The sequence below is a fragment of the Onychomys torridus genome, chromosome 7 (assembly GCF_903995425.1).
Source record: "Onychomys torridus chromosome 7, mOncTor1.1, whole genome shotgun sequence".
Lineage (NCBI taxonomy): Eukaryota > Metazoa > Chordata > Mammalia > Rodentia > Cricetidae > Onychomys > Onychomys torridus.
The window spans coordinates 61154241-61175271 of NC_050449.1; the positions used below are offsets into that span (position 1 = coordinate 61154241).

Here is a 21031-nt window from a genome sequence, read left to right on the forward strand (position 1 = left end):
GAGCACAATGAAGCTGTTTGAAAACTATCTTTGATACAGAAGTACCCTAGTGGCCAGAAATTCTTTCTTTATGACACAGTGAGCCAACTCCTGATCCTTCACTTCCTATCTCCCCACTGTGAGCCATAGAGGACTGAGTTATAGCCATAGATCCCTGAGCCACAAGCACCTACCTCTAAGGCTGGCAGAGGCAGTACAAGACACCCACCCCCAAAATTTACACCTCTTTTTCCTGTTTATATCTGACTACCAGATAGCAATTTCTTCGGAACTGAAACAGTCCCTTCCCGAAGGAGGGAGAAGGCCCTAAGACTGGGAAAGTAAAAGCAACTTGCAAGGCTCAGGGAGATCCTGAAAGTTACACAATTCACAAGGTTCCTCAAAAAAAACAGCAAGCAATTTCTCAGGAGAAGGGACTCTCCAGGCAACCACGCTACCTACAAGTTGGCCAAGGAGTTCCATGAAATGTCGTCACCCATATTAGGGTGAGTCTCTTGGGGAATACAGCTGCTTTTGCATCACCCATGCTCATGTCAGTAACCCCAATAAACTCACTAGTCCACTAAGCTGGACATGGGTGGAATCACTCCTGTGATCTGCCTTCTGTGCCCCACCTGCAGTGACTAGGCATTTGTTCACATCCCCTCAGCAAAAGTTGCACAACACAATACCACACCACCCAAGGCCTTCCCTAATGCAAAGGACCAACATAATTTATAATCGTCTCCCTGGGAAGGTCCTTCCTAGGACATGCTGAAGGTATGAGAGAGCAAAATCCAAATGAGTAGTAAATAATGAGCAACCCACTATCGTTGTGCATAAAACCGTATTTCTAGTCAGGGTCGCTACACAAGCCTATACTCCCAGTACATGGGAAGCTGAGATAGCAGGATTACCAGGAGTTGGCAGCAGCTGCGCTACAGAGTGATAACCTGCCTCAAAGAAAAACGATTTGACTCATGGCCCAGGAAGTGAAGAGGAGAAGGAGCCCCATGTGAGACCAACAATCCAGGCTGTTGCGCCCGCTACCACACTCCTGCAGTGCGATCCAAGTGAGTCCCTTCATCCGAGGTACACCTGCCACCTGGACAGCAGGAGAGTTAAGTTGCAAGAATGGGCACCAGACACTCAGCCCAGCACCTCGGATGCTGCAAGGCTCCATACATGGCTTTCTGAACTGTCAATGACTCAGAGAAGAATCAGTTTAGTTCTTAGAAAACAGGAACCAGATATGTTGGAAGGGTTTATGGAGGTGACTTGCCAGCCAGGCAGCCTACACCACTATGTGGGTATCTCAGGCATGATTTCAGGGTGCATTCATCACATGGACTCAAGGCTCCCCTTTAAGTCCCTCCTGCCACACACCTCCCTCCTGCCATGCCCCCCAGGCCCTCACTCTACCTGCTCTAAGGTGTCTGAGCCTCTAACAGTCACTTGCAGGGGTCAAGTAAGGCCAGACAATGCTGCCTGCTCTTCCAAATGGAAAAACCCCAGCTGTTTTAAGAGCTATGGACAGCATGCCCACTGCAGAGGCCTTAGAGGGTTTCAGGGCATAAATCCGAGCAGCATGAGATTGAAGAAAGGATCCAGAAGCTAAGACCACAACCTACAACAGCCGTAATGAAGGTAAGGTACAAGTACCAGACATAAAACACAAGACAAAGTCCTGCCAGGCCTTCAGCAAATTCACACACACACACACACACACACACACACACACACACACACACACACACGATGTCAGGGGGCTCACTAAGTCACACCCGATGACAAATCACTGTACTGAGAACGTCAGAGCAATAGGCATTATTTCTCCAAATATGGTCTATAAGCCAGCGCATCAATGCCGCCTGCAACACGGCAGCACAGCTGACTCGCAGGTCTCACCCAGTCCTCCCACAGCAGGATCTACAGTTTATTTTACTTATGAAAACATACTAATTGAGCTGGGCGGTGGTGGCACACGCTCTTAATCCCACCCCTCAGAAGGCAGAGGCAGACAGATCTCTGGGAGTTTGAGGCCAGCCTGCTCTACAGAATGAGTTCCAGGACAGCCAGGGATACAGAGAGAAAAACTGTCTTGAAAAACAAGCAAAAACCATATTAACTGAACAATAATGGAATGCACTGTGATATTTCAGTACATGAATGTGTCCTGAGAAATGGAGATTTAACAAGATACCTTAGCAACTCAGCCTGAGGGTACTTAGAACCCCGAAGTCTACTCAGATAGGCTGATAGTTGACTTGGGTTGTCATGTGATCTCTTCCTTCTTGTTGGACTGAGTTGTACGACAGTGTGTCAACTCCGAATGGCTGGTGTGTACTTGATAAGTATCAAATGAATGGGCAATCTACCAACTGACTGATAGAAGAAGGCATCTACATTGTGGAAAGTACAAAGGAAGATTCTTTTACGATGGAGAGGGAGACAGACAGACAGACAGACAGAGATAGAGAAGTGTGAACACTTGGGTGGGAAAGATGTGGCAGTGGGATGGAACAGGCTGAATGAAGAGGTATGCATATGCCCCAGGGAAACAGTTCCTAGGGAGACCATGGTACTTGCATCTGCCATCATGTGAATTGTCCTGCTATAGACCAGAAGCAATAGCCAGTGTGGCTGGATGGTGAAAGGGAAGGGAAGAGACAGGATGATAAAGATGGTATGTTTAGCTCTGGTGATGGCTGCTGGTAAGGACAGAAAGGTCACATGCAGATTTTCAGCAGCCATCTCTAAGGCTTCTGGAACTGGGCACGAGAGAGCCTGGTCCTAGCATTTGACATTGTAACATAATGTTGTTATCTACAAAGTTCAAACTGCAGTACCATGTGATTGTGTTATCAAAAGAATAGATAGATAGATAGATAGATAGATAGATACATACATACATACATACATACATACATACATACATACATACACAGATAATTACCAAAGAGGACATAATGTTTTAAGTAATTTCATGATTTGTACTGGGCCAAATTCATAGTTATTATAGGCCACACACAGCCAATGGCTGAAGGTCAATTGTGCCTGCATGGAATGAGCCCATCAACCAGGCCTGGCTGAACTCTTTAACTGCTGCTCACAATCTCTTTAGGCTCATGAAATAGCAACATGAACATTACTCACGGTCTTCAACAAGCTGATCCAGGAATTTAGGAACATCCAAGCACCAGAGGGGCCTCGATTCCAGTCCAGATGTTACCCTGCAGCAGCACACTGGCAAAGGAAACACAAATGCCAGTTCAGAGACCTCATTGAGAAACGTCTTAGTGAGCCAGGTGTGGTGGCACATGCCATTAATCCCAGCCCTTGAGAGGCAGTGGCAGGCAGAACTCTGAGTTAGAGGCTAGCCTAGTCTACATAGCTAGTTTCAGGACAGCTAGGGCTACCCAGGGAGACCCTACCACCAAAAAAAGAAAAATGAAGTATTAGTTACTTGCTCATGGCTGTGACAAAATACTTGATAAAAAAGAGCCTAATGGAGAAAAGGCTTATTCTGCCTCTCCCAGCTCATTTTCCAAAGCACACCCCATCAGGCGAGGACATCATGGCAACCAGAGCAGGAAGCAGAAAGCCACAGCATCCAATCGGAAAGCCAAGAGAGACGGATGCTGGTGCTCATCTCATTTTTTCATTCAGTGCAGGGCTCCAGCCCATGGCATGGTGTCACCCACATTTACTGGTTTCTCCACCTCAGTTAACCCGATCTAGAAACCCTCTCAGAGACATGCCCAGAGGCTTGTTTCCATGGTGATGCTAAATCCTATCAAACTGGCAATCAAGATGAAGGATCATAGCAGGGGAGCAACATCCTCACCACAGTGAACACTCCTGATTGGATTTCGGACTATGAAGAGGGAGGAATGGAATTTCTGGTCTCCAGGCACAGTGCAGCCTTGGAGGTGGAAAACCCTTGGTCTTCAGCCTGAGAAGGAGACTCCATCTACCCACTGCAGACCAAGCATAATCTCTCAGAGCCCCAGGGACTCTTGGAAACCAGTGGCTGGAGGTGCTCTGTTCAGATATGATGCCAAGGCACAGAACACAAACAGGCCTTGCCCCAAATCAGCAGCATGGGATCAGAACCAACAACAGGCAGTTACCTTCCTAAGAAAACTCCATGTCGAAACAAACATTATCCTTGTTCTGTCTGGCTCTAGACAAGGGAGGAGTTCTAAATCTTAACCATTTCTCTAATTCATTCATATTCTCCCCCTCTCTCGTCCCTCCTCCTTCCCTTCTCTCTAGTCCAAAAAAACCTGCACTAGCCAAACTGAGGTTGCTGGTTTCCCCTAAAAAAAAAAAAAAAAAAAAAAAAAAAAAAAAAAAATCAGAGTCCGAAAAGAAACAGAACTGTTTTGTGTGCATGGAAGAAGATTATCTAAATTCTTTGGCAAGAAATATAAAGATATAAAAACCTAATATGCATCATTGAGATGTAAAGAACACAGACCAAGAGAAAACATTCCACCCCTGCATTTCAGGTTGGTAGACCTGGGAGAACCTTGAATCTGAGATGTTCGCCACAGGCTAATGTTTCATTCTTGATCCCCTGGCTGCTAGTGCTACTTTAGGAAGCTGTGGACCCTGAAGGAGGTGGAGGGTAGCTGAATTAGGTCAACAGTGGCATGTGTTTGAAGGGTAGAACTGGCCCCTAGTTCTGATCCATCACAAAGTGGGGAGGCTCTGATACACACTTCTACCACCGTGAACTCCACCATGCATCCCTCACCACGACGGATGAACCTCTCTAAAACTGTGAGCCAAACGTTGGTTTTCCTCCCTGAAGGAGAGTTGTTTCTGTCAGGTGTTGTGGTCACAGGGATTTAACAAAATTAATGGATATGAGAGCCAAGGGTCCAGAATCCATTCCAGGAAATGCTTGGAGACCATAGGTGAGATTCAAGGGACCAGAACCCATCCCAGGAGATGCTTGGGGACCATAGGTGAGATTCAAGGGACCAGAACCCATCCCAGGAGATGCTTGGGGACCATAGGTGAGATTCAAGGGACCAGAACCCATCCCAGGAGATGCTTGGGGACCATAGGTGAGATTCAAGGGACCAGAACCCATCCCAGGAGATGCTTGGGGACCATAGGTGAGATTCAAGGGACCAGAACCCATCCCAGGAATTGCTTGGGGACCATAGGAGAGATTCAAGGGACCAGAACCCATCCCAGGAAATGCTTGGGGACCATAGGTGAGATTCAAGGGACCAGAACCCATCCCAGGAGATACTCGAGGACCATCAAAATGAGGACATCTTAAAGAATGGCAGACTGACTCCTGTCCCGTTTCATTTTGATGAAATGAAATAGACAATCAAAATGCTCATTCTGTAGGAAATGAGGCTTCTGATTATGGTCTGGGTTCTTAAATTAAATCTTCACCTAATTGTATGTTGAAACATAATCCTCTAAACAGTTGCCTCTCCTCCTAGATTTTAGCTGCAGCTGGTCCTGACTAACTACTGCAACCCAGCGGCTTATGCCTAACCCATGGATGGCAGAACAGCTCACCTGTAAAATGGGGAATAAGGTAAGGAGATGGGGTAAGCCCAGGGCACTCTGCTAATACAAAATTTGACAACTCTCTTCGCTCTGGGAACACAGAGCTGAATAAACTTCACATGACATTGGTTTCCACAAAGTATAATGACTTGTCGACTTTGAGGGAGGGGCCGTCAGTCTTTATCAATCTGAGTTACTGTGTCTCTTTGGCAATCATTATTATGTTGGTGTAACAGAGCTAAGTTATGTTAGTTATATTCTGTCTGTAGAGTCAGCTCCAGCTTCCCTCCCAACCCCACTACATACACTAAATGGGAATTTGGATCTGTTTCCCCAAAGATCCATTACTTTTTATAAGGCAAAGTTAAGGTTTCTTTTGCACAAAGCAGAATTCAGACAATGAGGTCATTTGTTTGGAAACTACAGCAACCATTCCAATTTTTTTTTCTCCTGTGTTCACATTCTATTTACTCTGGATCATGAGAAGGAGACAGGGATGTCAGAGAAAAATGCAAAGGCTTCTAAGGCCACCCACAGCATGGTCAAGCCCTCCACACTGGGATACCCAGGCACATACTGATCACTTGCCATCCAATAGTTAGACACTTGTCAACCCAAGAAGCCAAAGAAGACAGAGACAAACCAAATATAAGACTAGAAGTGGTCAATAGTCCCCTAATCCATCTAAACAAACACATAAAACCATCCCACAGTGTCTACAATGTTCCTTATTCTCAAGGGAGAAAAGGGGCCAGGAGTAGAGAGCTTTGAAAACTCCTCCAATGGCCCTTTAAGCCTGAGAGGAGAGCAGAGCCAATTGTGTATCCAGTGTCTGTTCCTCAGTGCAAGAATCCCCTACATTACCATGTTCCAGAGCCCTCTTCTACAATTCTTTCAACTACGCTCCACAAGCAAAGTCATAAAAGGAGACCTGCTCTGTGAAGCAATCACATGAGCAGAGCAGGTTGGCTTCTTGCAGCAGATGCAGTGGATAGTGTGGCTCTCCTGGTAGCCAGGATTGCTCAGGACTGCTGGAGGTCTCACCTAAAAGCCTCAGTATGAATCTTCTCACAAAGCTCAGTACCCACTTTCCAAGATTAATAATACTGATAATAAATAAAAGCACACACAAAATGTGCATAGTTCTAATGAGAGACAGAAAGGGAGTGGATCCACATGGGAGGAGAGGTAGGGAAGTACTGGGAGGAGTAGAGAGAAGGGAAACCATAATCAGGATATATTATGTGAGAAAAGAATTTATTTTCAATAAACATTTAAATAAATAAATAAAAGTAAGCAAATAAATAAAAGAATATGCATAGCAAGCCAAGAGGGGGGTGGCTCACATCTTTTTTTTCAGCACTCGGAGGCAGGGGTAGGTGAATCTCAGTGAGTTCAAGGTGAGCATGGTCTACAAACAGAGTTCCAGGACAACCAAGACTATTACACAGAGAAACCTTGTCTTGAAACAAACAAACAAAAGAATATGCATAGTAATAATTTTGTTCTTGTATGAAAACTAGAAATTTATCTACTAAATATTTTATAATGTCATATTTTAGTGAATTTTAAAACATAATTTTGTTTTTTTTAAAGGACTTATTAATTCTTTTTAATTATATGCATGGAGGCAGGAATATACACACATTCATGCGGGTGTCCACAGAGGCTCAATCTCCCTGGAGCTGGAGTTAAGGTACATGTGAATTGCTCGATGTGAGTTACAGGAACCAAATGAGAGCAGTGTATCTTCTAACCGCTGAGCCATCTCTCCAGCCCTTTGTTTTCTTTTTTTTTAAGACTGATTTATTTTTATATGTACATGAATGCCTGCTTGTCTGTAGGTGTATCACATATTTATTAGCAGATGCCGCTTGAGGCCAGTAGAGGGTGTCCCACTGCTGAAACTGGAGTTACAGGAAGGTGTGAACCACCAGATAGAGATGATGGGGACTGAACTTGGGTCCTCTAGAAGATCAGAACCATCTCTCCAGCCCTATAATTTTGTTTTCTTAAAATCATAGTCTCAGATCATATTTCATTCAAAAACCAAGAGTTATTTTCCCAATAATCATCTAGACAGGTATTTTATTTTTTATATGTTACTGTCTTCACATCTGAGCACAAATACCTGGACCCTCTGAAAGTAAATAATCAGGATTTTCACTTTTAAGACAGAGAGATGCTGGTCACCTCTTAGAGGAAAAGAAAGCATGGACTCCATGGGTGTCCATTTTACTCCTTATGACTGATCCCTCCCAATTCTTCTGGCCTTGAACTCCTAAGCTCAGGTGATCCTCCTCAGCCTCCCAGCTAAATATGACTACAGAGAGTTACCACAGTACTAGACCTTGAAAATCTATCTAGACATTTTAAGAACTATAATAAAACATTAAAAAACAAAACAAAAAAACAAGCAAACAAAAAACACAAAACAGATTCAAGTCAGTGAAGGGAATGTCCCAGGGTTGTTCTGAGAATTATTCTCAGCTCGATTTAAGACGCCAGAAAAATGGGAAGTTGAGCCTCAGAGCCTGTCAAGGGCAGGGTCTGACAAGCCAGGCAGAAGGCTCTGGAGACATCGTCTATAAATACATCTTCCCTTTGGAAAGTCTACACCTTGGCACAGTCCTGCATTCTGAGCTCATGCCACGCTGGGCCAGCACTGTGTACCTGTACACCCAAGGGTCTTCTCTGACACACTCTGCAAGTCTATTTCCTGCGACACATTGTGTCACCAGGAACAATGTTCTCATGCTGTCCTTAGCCACTGAGGGACAAGAGAAGGGCCAGACATTCTGCAGATCTAGGAGGACCCTGCTTCCTCCCATGGAGACACTAATCCCAGATTCCTTCATCCTCCCCCTCCAGTACCTCATCCCTTCTTTGCCTTTCCTATGCAAATTCTGCTCATTGGCTGAATCCCATCAAGTCATCCATTGGCCATAAAACGGATAAGAGACGGAGAGACATGGACAGAGACGTGGACAGTGTGTCTCAACCTCTAGGCCTCTCCACATTCACCAGAAGCATCTTGACTGAATTAGTGAGTAAGACCATGTCATCTAGACTGTTCTGAAGGTCTCACTGGAGACAGAGTTTGTCATCTTTTAAGTCAATGTCCTCATTCCTTTCGTGTTGCTAAAACAGAAGATGTGAGACCAGGAGATTGATTTTTAAAAACAAAACAAAACACATTATTTCTGAATATGAGGTTCATATCCAGACAGGGCCTTCATGACGTGGCATCCCATGGTAGAAGTATAAGAGTAAAAGTTTAAGAGGGAGCTAAAGCAGCCTTGGCAAGAAAACCTACTATCTAGTGCATATAGTACACACATCTGTGTGTGTGTGGGGGGGGGGGACAATGTGTGCCTATACGTGGAGACCAGAAGTTGGCATCAGATGTCACTCTTCAAGCGCTGTCTACTTTGGTTTTTTGAGACGGTCTTTCACCAGGCTTTGGGGCTCCCCAATTAGACTACACTAGCTGACAAGCACTACATGGGACCACAAGTATGTGTTGCAATGCTCAGCTTTTTACATGCATGCTGGGAACCTCTCCACGTCCTCACACATGTGAGGCAAGCATATTTAGCCCTGACAGCCCAACAAAGCTACCTTCCGAGTCCAAAACCTACTCTTAAGGTAGCTGATGTACTCTCATGGCAATGGCATTAATCCACGTGTGGGGCACAGCCCTCGTGGCCTGAAATCCTCTTAACCAGGCCTGACTTCCCGTATTATGCCACTGGGAATTAAGACCACACACAGGGACTTTGATGGACATTTAAATTTCAGTAGTTGTAATAGTCAAAAAGTGATACGTAGTAGCATTTTGACCTGGTTTTAGGCAGTGCACGGGGACCTGACAACACCCAGGAGAAGCATACAGACCCAATTACTGTAGTTCCTTTTCCTCTGCTGGGGCTCTCCTCTTCTCTAAGTCTGCTATTTAAAAAACACACATGGAGCCCGGCGGTGGTGGCGCACGCCTTTAATCCCAGCACTCGGGAGGCAGAGGCTGGCGGATCTCTGTGAGTTCGAGCCCAGCCTGGTCTCCAAAGCGAGTTCCAGGAAAGACACAAAGCTACACAGAGAAATCCTGTCTCAAAACAACAACAACAACAACAACAACAAAAACACAGAACCAACTTTTCAAGATGTTTGTGTGTAAGTGTGCATATGTGTGTCTGTGTTTACGTGTGTGTATTCACGAGTGGGTGGGTGGGTTCCAGCACATGCATGCACATACAATTCTTAACCGACTCACAATAATAGCTTTACAGGGAAACCATTGTGGAAACCATTGTTAAGAGCTCAGGAAGAGACAAGTCTTGCCAACTCCAAAAGAACAAAGGGTTTTAGCAATCAAAGTGGGAACATGATAACCTCACTCCCTCAAGCCCCCGCCCCTAAGCCTGTGCATGGGGGACCTTTTTCAAACTAGGAATGTTCCCTTGTAAGTACCATTTCCACCCTGGAGGATGGGGTGGGAGGATGGTCAAGCCAGGAAACAGATTCCAGAGGTGGCTCTTTGATATTCGGCTCAGACAACCCACTGGCCACCACCGGGGCTCCTCCACCAGGCAGAGGGCGGGAACTCTCTGTGAAGCTAGAGACCTCAGCCTACCCGAGGGCATTAGTTACTGCATCCAGCTGCTAATTCCTGTCCAGTGAGAGCCTGAGCCAGGACTGAAACGCTAACATCCCTGCATCTCTGAAGCACCAGGCTGCCAACCCTTAGCTCCCAGTGACTCATGCCAGTGGGCCCCTCAAGGGTCACATGTTCCCGGCTTCAGGATGCCTATGTTTCCAGCATGATCATGACAGCCAATGAGAGTGACCTGGAGCAGATGATGGGGCTACAGCTGGGTAGGATCCAAGCAGGAGCCCAGATGCCAACCTCCTCTCTGTTAATTGCCTACATATCCAAGTAATAAGTTCCAAAAGGGAAGTAAAAGTTCCTTTCAAGGTCTTAAACTTTTGTGAACAACGCCACATCCCTTCCCCCCATACAGTCATATTTTTATATTATTAGGCGATATCAAGACAAAATGCTTTAAGTATTTCATCTGTTCCAGTAGCCCCTGTACACATTTGTAAAGCAGCATTATTTATTTTCTACAGAATGCTTGACACCCATGGATGAAAGGCCCCTTCAGGAAGCCCACATACACACAACACAGTAAATATGCTTATGTGCTGACCCATGCTGGTAGGGAGTTAGAGTTGAAAGAACAAACAAGATTAAAAATAAATAAATAAGTATAGAGGAGTGCGGAGGGGGGTTTGTATGTGTAAAGTGCTTGTGGTCCAGGCATGCAGACTAAATGTGAATCCCCAGAACTCACATAAAAGCAGGTATAGTAGCATGCATCCGTAATTTCAGGGTTTCTAGGACGAGATGAAAGATGGATTTAGGAGACTCCCCAGAAGCTCACAGGACAGCTGGGCTGGGCAGCAAACAACAGAGAGGCCCTCTCGAGCAAGGTGAAAGGTGAGAACTGGGGGGGGGGGGGGGGGGGGGGGGGATTGAATGCGAGTGGCCCCACAGCCTCATATGTCTGGATACTTGTTCCTGGGTTCAGGGGACTGGGGCAGATCAGAGGTTTGGCTTTGTTGGAAGAGGCGCCTCCTCGCTGGAGGGAGCTTTGAGGTTTTAAAAGACCTCTACCATTCCAGGCCCTTCCCCATCCCAGCCCCCTGCCTCCTACTTGCGGATCCAGATGTGAGCTCTTACTTCGCTCACCAGCATGGACTCTTAACCTTCGAAAACTTATTAGAAGCCAAATTAAACATTTTTTTATCAAGTTGTCTTGACCACTGATTTATCACAGCAACAGAAAAGTAACTAAGCCAAGGACGGTCCTAGTTCAGGTTGCTACTGCTGTGATGGAACACCATGACCAGAGCCACTTTGGGAGGAAAGGGTTTGTTGGGTTTACTCTTCCTAATCGCCGTTCAGCTCAAAGGAAGTCTGGATAGAAACTCAAACAGGACACAAACCTGGAGGGAGGAGCCAATGAGGAGGCCATGGAGGAGTGCTGCTTACTGGCTTGCTCCACATGGCTTGCTCAGCCTGCTTTCTTATAAAACCCAGGACCACTTGCCCAAGGATGGACCCACCCACAAAAGGCTGGGCCCTCCACCATCAATCAGTTATGGAGGCATTTTCTCAACTGAGGCTCCTTTCTCTTCAGTGATTCTACCTTGTGTCAAGCTGACATAAAACTATCCAACACAAGGACCAACACTCCAGGTTATCCTCAGATCTCCACATACAAACATGGCATGCTATTGTGCCAACACACACACACACACACACACACACACACACACACACACACACACACTGTACTATAAAAAGGCTGTGCGACCTGAAAGAAGTGTTAGCACTCCCCACCCCAACCCCGTGATGACACTTTTGGAAACAGGCTATCAGCTGCATCTCCTCCCACTTACAGTGCAGCCTCTTCCAGCTCTCTCCCCTCCCCACCAGCACCCCTACATGCTCACTAGCAGCCCCCATGATACTGTGCTCAGCATGCTGAAGACTGTTCGTCTCTCTCAACCAGCAGCTGTTGCGAAGTAGGGCTTGCCCTTTCGTCCCCAGGATCAGTACCTGCTGAGGGCCTGGTGTCCAGGACACTGGTGATGAGGAAAGGTGACGGGTGAGGAAGCCATTCTTATAGGATAAACAGTGTGGAGAGGGAGCAGGGTACCACTGCATTCCTCCACATTCCCTCCACTCACCCCCATCTCAAAAATCCAGCATCATTTAGTGACTTTACAATCAGCATTGAAAAGTCAAGAGCTAGGGTCTGGGAGGAGAGCTCAGTCAACACACGGTTTGCATTGATACCTCAAAGACCTGAGTTTGATCCCCAGAACTTTAAAAGGCCAGGTGTGATGACACATGCTTTTAACCCGGGGAGGCGGAGGCAGGCAAATACACAGTCAGCCAGCCTAGTCTACTTGGCAAATACCAGGCTAATGAAAGACACTGTCAGGACAACAGCAAAGGTTGTCCTCTGGCCTTGAAACACACGTGCACATAACCACATAAACATGCACCTGAACAAATGAAGGGAGGAAGGGAAGAGAAAGGAAAGGAAAGGAAACTCAAGAGCTATACTCAAGATAGGAAAGGAAGCCGACAGTCTGGCTAAAGTGTGGGAAAACAGTCCCACATTTATTTACCCCAGGGACTCTTGAGGAATGAGGGATAAGAGATTTAGATAGAAATAAAGAGGGGAGAGAGCAAGATAGAAACACAGGATAGTCTCAGGTGGGCCTGGATTCTCATCCACCGACCCAGAACTTTATTCCAAAGGGCTATTTAAAACAATGCCAAGGAGAGAGGCAAAAGACCTCCCCCTTGCTAGTTACAGCCAAGTGTAGACCCTTCCAAACACCAGGTACTCAGGCCTGTGATCAAATCATCCTCTTATGCAGCCCTGCTGGGTACAACCACTAGGAAGCCTAGATGGGCTCCAACCCTAAAGGCCCAGCAAAGATGAACATCCAGCTTCCGCCAACATCAGTGGACAGCAGAAAGAGGGTCAGAGCAGAGGTGCCCTTCTGTACCTTCAACACTGTGGGGGACACTGTGGTGGGGGGTGAAGGTAGAGGTGGGGGCAGCTTCCCCCTTTCTGGCCTGTGCTTGACATTCCCTCTGCTTTCAAGACAGTTCAAATTTCTTACTTGGAACACCAGGGCCCTCAGACTTCAGACTCCCAGCTGACCCCTGACTCAGCCCTGTTCCTACCTTCCCCACATAGACACACACCACACACCAGTCCCCAGAGAGTGTCTGGTGTCTGAGGCTCTCTCCCCACTTCCACCACATCCTGCCCTCACTGTGGGGTCTGTGCTCAAGTCATTCCCTCCAGAGAAGCTTCTTTTTACCTTATCTTTCTGGTATAAATATTCCTTCCTCAAAATCCAACATACCACCGGCCGAGCCTCCTGCATGGTTCTCAGACTCTGGTGTTTGTCTCACTGTGAGAAACTTCACACTGGATGGCTCCCATGTTAGAGACGTTCCTTGCGGCTGTGACAAGATACCTCACAAAAGCAACTGAAGGCACGCTCATTTGATTCATATTTGCAGGCAGTCCATTATGATGGGGAAGGCAGGGCAGCAGGAACAGCTGGCCACATTGCTGGCCACATTGCATCCACAAGCAGGAAGCAGAGAGCAATGATTGCTGATACTCAGCTCTCTGTGTCTTCTATATTTAATCCCTGACCCCAGCCAATGGGATGACATTACCTACACTTAGAGTGTGTCTTCACACCTTAGCCCAATCTAAAAACTCCCTCACAGATAGCGATGTTTGCCTCTTGGATGAGTCTAGATCTTGTCAAGTTGACAACCCACATTAACCACCACAGTTCTCTTCTGGATGGCCTTCACCCACACCAAGTTTTATCTTTGCACCCTCCACAGCATTCAGTACTGCCTTCAGCGGATATTGAGGACTCGGGTGACCCCACTGAGCTCCCTGAAGGCTACTTCTAAAAGTAAGTCATACCAGGTCAAGGGTGGCTCAGTTGTGCATACTGCATCAGCATGGAAGACTCCATCACATCGGCCCCTCTCTCTAGGATCTAGTGCACAATGGTCAAACAACCAAATTCCTTCACAAACTTCAAGATTCCCCTGGGGCCAATTTGAAACGTTGGTGACCTCAGAGTGAGCACTTATAAAGAACAGCTTCAGGGCAAGTGTCCTCATGAAATGAATTTCACTTTTAAGTCCACCCAAAAGCTATTCACCCATCTTTCCTTCTGACTCATTACGTGTGTGGATGGTTCTAAAAACCACAGTTCCTGGGCCAGTGAGATGGTTCTGCAGATAAAATGCACACCACGATAGCCTGACAAAAATCAGTTCGATCCCTGGGACCCAAATAAGAAGCCAGATGCAGACTCATGTCATGTGCAACTCCCAGCACTCCTACGGGAAGATGGCAGGCAGAGAAAGGAAAATGCTAAGAAGCTCAGAGACCAGCTAGCCTGGGGTATGCAATATGGCGGAAACAAGAGACTCTGCCTCAGGGGGAAAAGAAAGTGGAAGGAAAAACTGACTTCTGAAAGTCAGCTTCTCTCTCTCTCTCTCTCTCTCTCTCTCTCTCTCTCTCTCTCACACACACACACACACACACACACACACACACACACACACACACACACACGTAACTTTAAGAAATAGAATGTCACAGTTCCTAGGCCAGTGCATTTGCGTATAAAGGGCAGGAAATGTTCTATTCTCAATACTCCTCTCAGCGGGGAGCTCTCTACTCCCATGTCCCTGAGAAAATCAGGAAGCAATATTTGACCTCAGTCAAGAAGCCTCTCGAATCCCGCCCACCTCCATCAAACAAATGTTCCTCATCTGATGCAAACTCTTTCAATTACAAGCCTAAAAATGACAAAGAAACCCCACTACCACCCACTCCTGCTTTGATGAGACACGGTTGTTTCCGACATCCAGCTAAGCTGTCTGGCGATTAACAAATGGTCACCAAATCTGGACTGGCTTGTTTGTGAGCAATCTTTTGCTGGTCAGCCAGGCTCTACCTGTAACTCACTAGTAGACCAAGCCTGCCTTGAACTCATATTAGACCACCTGCCTCCACCGCAGCCAGCCTCAATTCTCTTAAAGTCAGCTTGCAGCACTGGGAAGACCATGTCAACTAAAGCCTTTGCCATTTGTTTTGATCTGAAGAATAGTCATAGGGCCGAGGCTGTACCTCATTGAGCAGAGCACTTACTGAGTATTCAAGAAGCCTTGGGTTCACTCTCCAACACTGCATAAACTGGGCATGGTAGTAAATACCCAGAATTCTAGCATTCCTAAGGTGCAGGCAGGAGGATCAAGAGTTCAAGGTTATTCTTTGCTACAGAGGGAGTTCAAGGCCTGCCCAGGCTACATGAGATCCTACTCTCTCTTCCACAAAACCATTGCAAGCATTATCATCCAAAAAAAAAAAAAAGAAAAGGTTTTGCCAGGCGGCAGTAGTGCACGCCTTTAATTCCACCACACAGGGAGGCACAGCCAGGCGGATCTCTGCAAGTTCGAGGCCAGCCTGGTCTACAGGGTGAGATATAGGACAGGTACCAAAACTACACAGAGAAACCTGTCTCGAAGGAAAAAAAAAAATGCTTTTAATGATTTCAGAAACAGATACTGAGTAGTGATAGCAACCCAACACCCCAGTTTTCTCACCTCAATAAACCCTTGCTGTGAGGGAGATGTTTCAACCTTTACACTGACCTTTGTCTCTTAGAGGCATTTCACAGAAATTCTCTAACATATTTCCTGGATTTGGTAAACTTGTGTCACACTTTGGTACAGCCCAAACCCATTCTCTTCCTGGTTCTCGTTCCAAGTTAATAATCCAGATTAGAAGCCAAGTACTTGAACTCTTCAAGACCAGGAATGTAGCTGTCCATTCTCCCCAAGATTCTCTCTGGTAACAACCCACCCTAAGCTCTACGCCAAAACTATCTTTTATGCAGCTGTTCTTCTTGCTGTTGTTCCAACTAGAATTTTGATATGTAGACGTGGCTTTGGGGCTCCTACAGCCCAGGAATTTCCACACTCTCTGGCCAGAATTGAAGGCATAGTAAAGTCAACATGCCACCAAGCACTAGAAGCCATTCACATGGGCTTTCTTTCATTTTATTTATGGAATTCTGTATTCCAGCTTAATCAAAAGTAATTCTAGCTTACTTTTCTATTAAAACAAGTTCTTAACTTCCATATTCCCTCAGAAAACTTAAGGCTATACAACATTTGTTTCATAATTTGTTTATTTCATAAGTCTAGGTTTATCACTTAGCCCTTCAGCCCTGTGCCAAAGGCAGCAATTTGGTGTTCTCCATTCCTCCTACAGAGAAGAAGCCTACCACCAAATATATTGGGCCATTCAACCAAGGAAGGACCTGGAGGACCAGATCGCTAGACACTGTTCAGGGGCTCATTACTCCTCCAGAGTCACAGTTCACTGCAACTCATCATTCTAACTCATAAGGCCATGGTCAACTTCGTAATCTCCCCAAACACCTGCTACATACAGGTATATGTTAAGATTGGTGAGCTTCCTCCCCAAGCTTGACCCAACATTTATAAAAGGGAGACTGATTCTTTACTATCATCTGATGACTAAAACTCTTCAGCCTTGAGAATATCTCTTTCTCAGCCCTTCACATATTTTGTTCTCATTCATTCCCACTTGCAAAATTAAAAATATAAGCTATTTAGTGGATACAGTCAGGAAGCCAGTGTGACAAAAATCTTCCTGTTGCTATGGCAGATGCCTGAGGTCAACAACTTACAAGGAGGCAATATTCATTTTGGTTCCTGGTTTTGAAGCATCCGTCCCATGGTCTCTTAGCCCCACTTTGTTGGACCTGCGGTGAGGCAGAACATGGCGGCAGGAAATAGTGGTGGAGCAAGCCTGTTCACCTTGTGGTGGTTGGAAAATGATGAGCATGAGAAGAGAGGCTGGAGTTCCAATCCCTCCTTCCTGCAATGACCTAACTTCTGTTCACTAAGCTCTGCCTCCTACAGTTTCCCCTACCTCCCAACAGTGCAAACAGCTCCCACCAAACCTGTAACACCCAAGACCTCAGGAGACACTACAGATTGAAACTCTAGAAGCCAGGAGCATCATCATCTACAATGGCGGGTAAAGACTAAAAAACAAGACAAAGGCCACATCTGCTCAAAGGAGACCTCATCACAAACACAAGGCTCAAGTGAGAACTTCCCTAAGGAAAGCTTTTGAGCCAGGGCTAGCTACAGTAACTACTCTCCATGTTGTAGTAAATAGTAAAGATTCCAGGTACGTACTTCACATTCCAAAGTAAAAATGGGGAAAGGACCACACTAATAATGAAGTCATGTTTAGGCGCTATAGCGGATGTCATTTATCTTTGCGTGCAGCATCTGTGTGCCACAGCACACAGGAGTAAATCTGAGGCCAACCTTGCCTGCTTGAGGTACAGTTTCTTGTTGTTTGCAGTTGCATTTTTCAGGCTAGTTGGCCCCCAGACTTCTGGAGATTCTCCTGTCTCTAGCTTCCATCTTGGTGTAGACTGTTAGTGTTACAGATGCATGCTACCATGTGTAGCTTTATGTGGGTTCTGGGGATCTGAACTCAGGTCTTCATGCTTGCATGATAAGCACGTTACCCACTGAGCCTTCTCTCCTAGTCAACATACACATCCTAACACAGTAGATCTAAATGGAGCAATTTCTATCTCTAGGGGCATGTGGCTATGCCAGAGACAACTTGAGCTGTCACAGCTGCAGGGAGTGAGGGTGTTATTGTCATCTGTGTAGCAGAGGACAAAAATGCTGCTAACCATTCTACAATGCAGAGGGCATCCTCCACAGCAAGAACTGTTGTCTGACCTAAACGTCAGTGGTACTGGAGGTAAGATACCTGAGCCAGATGGCACCAGGAAGAGATGGAAGCTGTAATCTTCCTGGCAGTGGCCTGCTTGGTCTGGACATAGCTGAACTTCCTAGGTCCCAGTAGAGGTATGGAGGTAGAGAGGATGGCCTGTTTGAAAGATTTAAATCCACTTGACTGCGTCCAGTACCAATTCTCAAGCCTTGCAATTTGGTGGCTGTCCAGGTCTCAGGGGCACTTCCCAGCAAGCAGCAAGCCTCTCAAAGCCCTTCAGCATTTGGCTGGGCCAGAAGCGCAATGCTGAAGGTGCTCTCTGCTCCACACTGCCACCCACCAAAGGCCTCTCTTGGGGACTTCACAACTTCATTTTAATTCTAAAGCCCTATGATTCTAGTTAATCAACAAGAGCAGAGACACAGACACTTCGCTTTGAATTCTAAGTTCTGGTTTGCAAAAATGTGCCAACCCAAAAAGGAGAAAAAAAAAAAAAAAAACCAGCTAAAATAAAAAAATCACGACCTCAAGCATATGCAATATATATATAAAGATTTTTGTGTTCCCCTTGTTCCTGGCGACCATACACCAGGAGCCCATCACCCTGACTTTCAGGGTGGACCAGGTACTATACCAACTGCTTTATGGACAGAGAAAGCACATGACTGCCTTGCCAGGCCTACGACATTCTCTTGGCTCTAACTATACCCACAGCTCTGCCTCCCTTGTAGAATAAGCCGTATACCTAACTCACTAGGCTGCACAACAGGTTAACATTCTAGACCTGGTTACAGATTCATCATTATACCTTCTCTTGGGAAGAGTGAACCATGGGCCCAGCAATACTCCACACAGGAGCCCCAACATCTCCATCACACAAGGAATCTCCAGACAGTGAACTGCACCAGAGCAGCTACAATGGAAGTGACAGAAGACTTCCAGAAGAGAGGGGTAAGGCCCCTGCTATGGCTGAAGGAAATAGCCTATATGAACACTTGTACGTAGAGGCTAAGGAGTTCGGCACATTTCCTTTGCCTCCAAGAAAAAAGAAAACACATGCACTCACCACAAATTTCCTAGCACATCCATCATCTAACACAAATGAGAGGACACAAAGATCATTCAGAGTGCAGAGCATGAGTGAACACTCCAAGAACCTCTCCACAGACACCCACACGCTGGCACTTGGCAACAGAGAGTTAATGTCCTGGGGCCAAGGCTGCCTCTCAGCAAGTTCAAATGTGAAATCATAATAAAGACACTGAGGGATTTAGTCATGAGGCCTCCCCTCGGCCATCAGATGGAATGGCAAAAATGCAGAGTGCTGGGAGCCAGGACAACTTCATTTTCCTCCTAACCACGCAAAGAATTTGCATTTAAAATGAGCATCTCATCAGCCTTCCAAGAATGCTCATCACTGGCTGCTAGCATTAGCAAGGATGAAAGCGATCCCATGCTACCCTACTTTCTCATTATTGCAACCAAAGTACCTGGCGGCCTTGCAGGCCACAAGACTCTGCTGGTTAGTTGAATCTTACAAGGCAGGTGCCAGAACAACACACCAAGTGTAATCAGATCAATAAAGAGGAACACCGTGACAACCTTGCCCTGGCATCAGGCTTTGCTTTCTCTCCCATGTCAAAGAGGCATCAGGAAACAATGTGTATGAAAACCGAAGCAGAGGTCAACAGGGGGAGTCCGTTATTTCTTCAGCAGCTATTAGCTGCGTGACAACCAACACAGAGCAAACATGGGGAGCCTGACCCAGGCAGCTGCTGGCTGGGTGGTGGGGGCAAGTGTGAGGCCACCCAGCCAAGAAGGCAATGGTGATGAGCACCGGTCAGCTCTCTAATTTAACATTAGTGGTGCTTGGAATCCCATCTAAGAAGCAGGACTTATTTTGTATGTATACATGTTGGTGCATATGCGGGTGCATGTATACACATCTGCTTGCATCTGTGTAGACGCCAGAGGTAAGCCTTCAGTGTTATTCTTCAGGGACTACACGTGTCTCCTGTGACAGGGTCTCTCTGCTCTGGGGCTTTCAGATTTGTCTAGGCTGGCCAGCCAGTGAGCCGCAGAGATCTGCCTGTCCTTGCCTTCCCAGTGCTGGGGTTACAAGTACAAACCACACACCTCGTTTCTTCCCGTGAGTTCTGAGTGCTTGTGTGGGCAGCACTTCACTGACTGAAACAGCCTGACGTTTGAACTTGACTTTTGAAGGAAGAGGCGCGCACTAGAGCATTTTTCTTAACTCCTCAGCCATTAGGGTCAGGGAAAGCGGAAGCCAGTAGGTGGTTACTCCATATCCAGGGTAGTTTTTAAGTTTATTAAATACCAAAGAGCCTCTTCTCTTCACTCACTAATAAAGCTGGAGGGTGAGAAGGAACACACAAAAGCCTCAAGGGAGGTTCTGAGAAGAACTGTGATAGCTGTGGGACTGGAGACAGGCAGGGGTCACCTCTACCTTAAAGGAACCTACAGGGGTCTCATGCCACAGCCACCCACCAACCTGTGTGACACAGGGGGACTTCTTGGGGATCATCAGAAGTCTGGGTGCCTCCTCCCACATCCTCTGCCTAGTGGAGGCACTCTGCACTGTGGTCAGGAGTAGTTTTCACTAGAGCTAGCTAGCTCGATGATTTCCTAATAGGAGTATTTTAGTTAAGAATGAGACATAAGGCCTTACAAGGAGAAAAGAGAACTCTCCAGAGGGTGTTGGTCCAGCCTGCAGCCTCCATGTGGTTCCCATTCCCGAGGCCTTTGCACCAGGTTGCCTTTAAGCTTGATCTTCTGGAAGGAAGTCCTATCCCAGCTGGCAAGAGCCACACCCATAGCTCAAGGACATTTCCTCCCGCTCAGAACTCTCATCCAGTCCATAGCATCCAACTCTTTCTCAAACAGACTGTATCCTCTAGCTGAGTAGACTTACCCTGCATCCCCAAGGCATGCCACTGCATCACGTTCCAGAAGTCACCATCCAGACCTGGCGAATGTCCACCCTGGGAATCTAGACCCTCACACTATGGGGAAGATGAGTCAGTGGCTGAAAACCAGGAACTCAGTGAGGGGGCAGTGCCGGTTTC

At 46.5% G+C, this 21031-nt stretch overlaps 1 protein-coding gene across 2 annotated transcripts in view; it reads right to left on the reverse strand.

The window, feature by feature from the left end:
* Window positions 1-21031, reverse strand: part of Tln2 (talin 2) — a 423718-nt gene that overhangs the window by 341100 nt on the left and 61587 nt on the right. For both annotated transcript variants that reach the window (XM_036191895.1, XM_036191894.1), the window contains exon 2: window positions 3136-3225. The gene's annotated coding sequence lies outside the window, so the exon portion shown is untranslated. The remainder of the gene's footprint in view (window positions 1-3135; window positions 3226-21031) is intronic.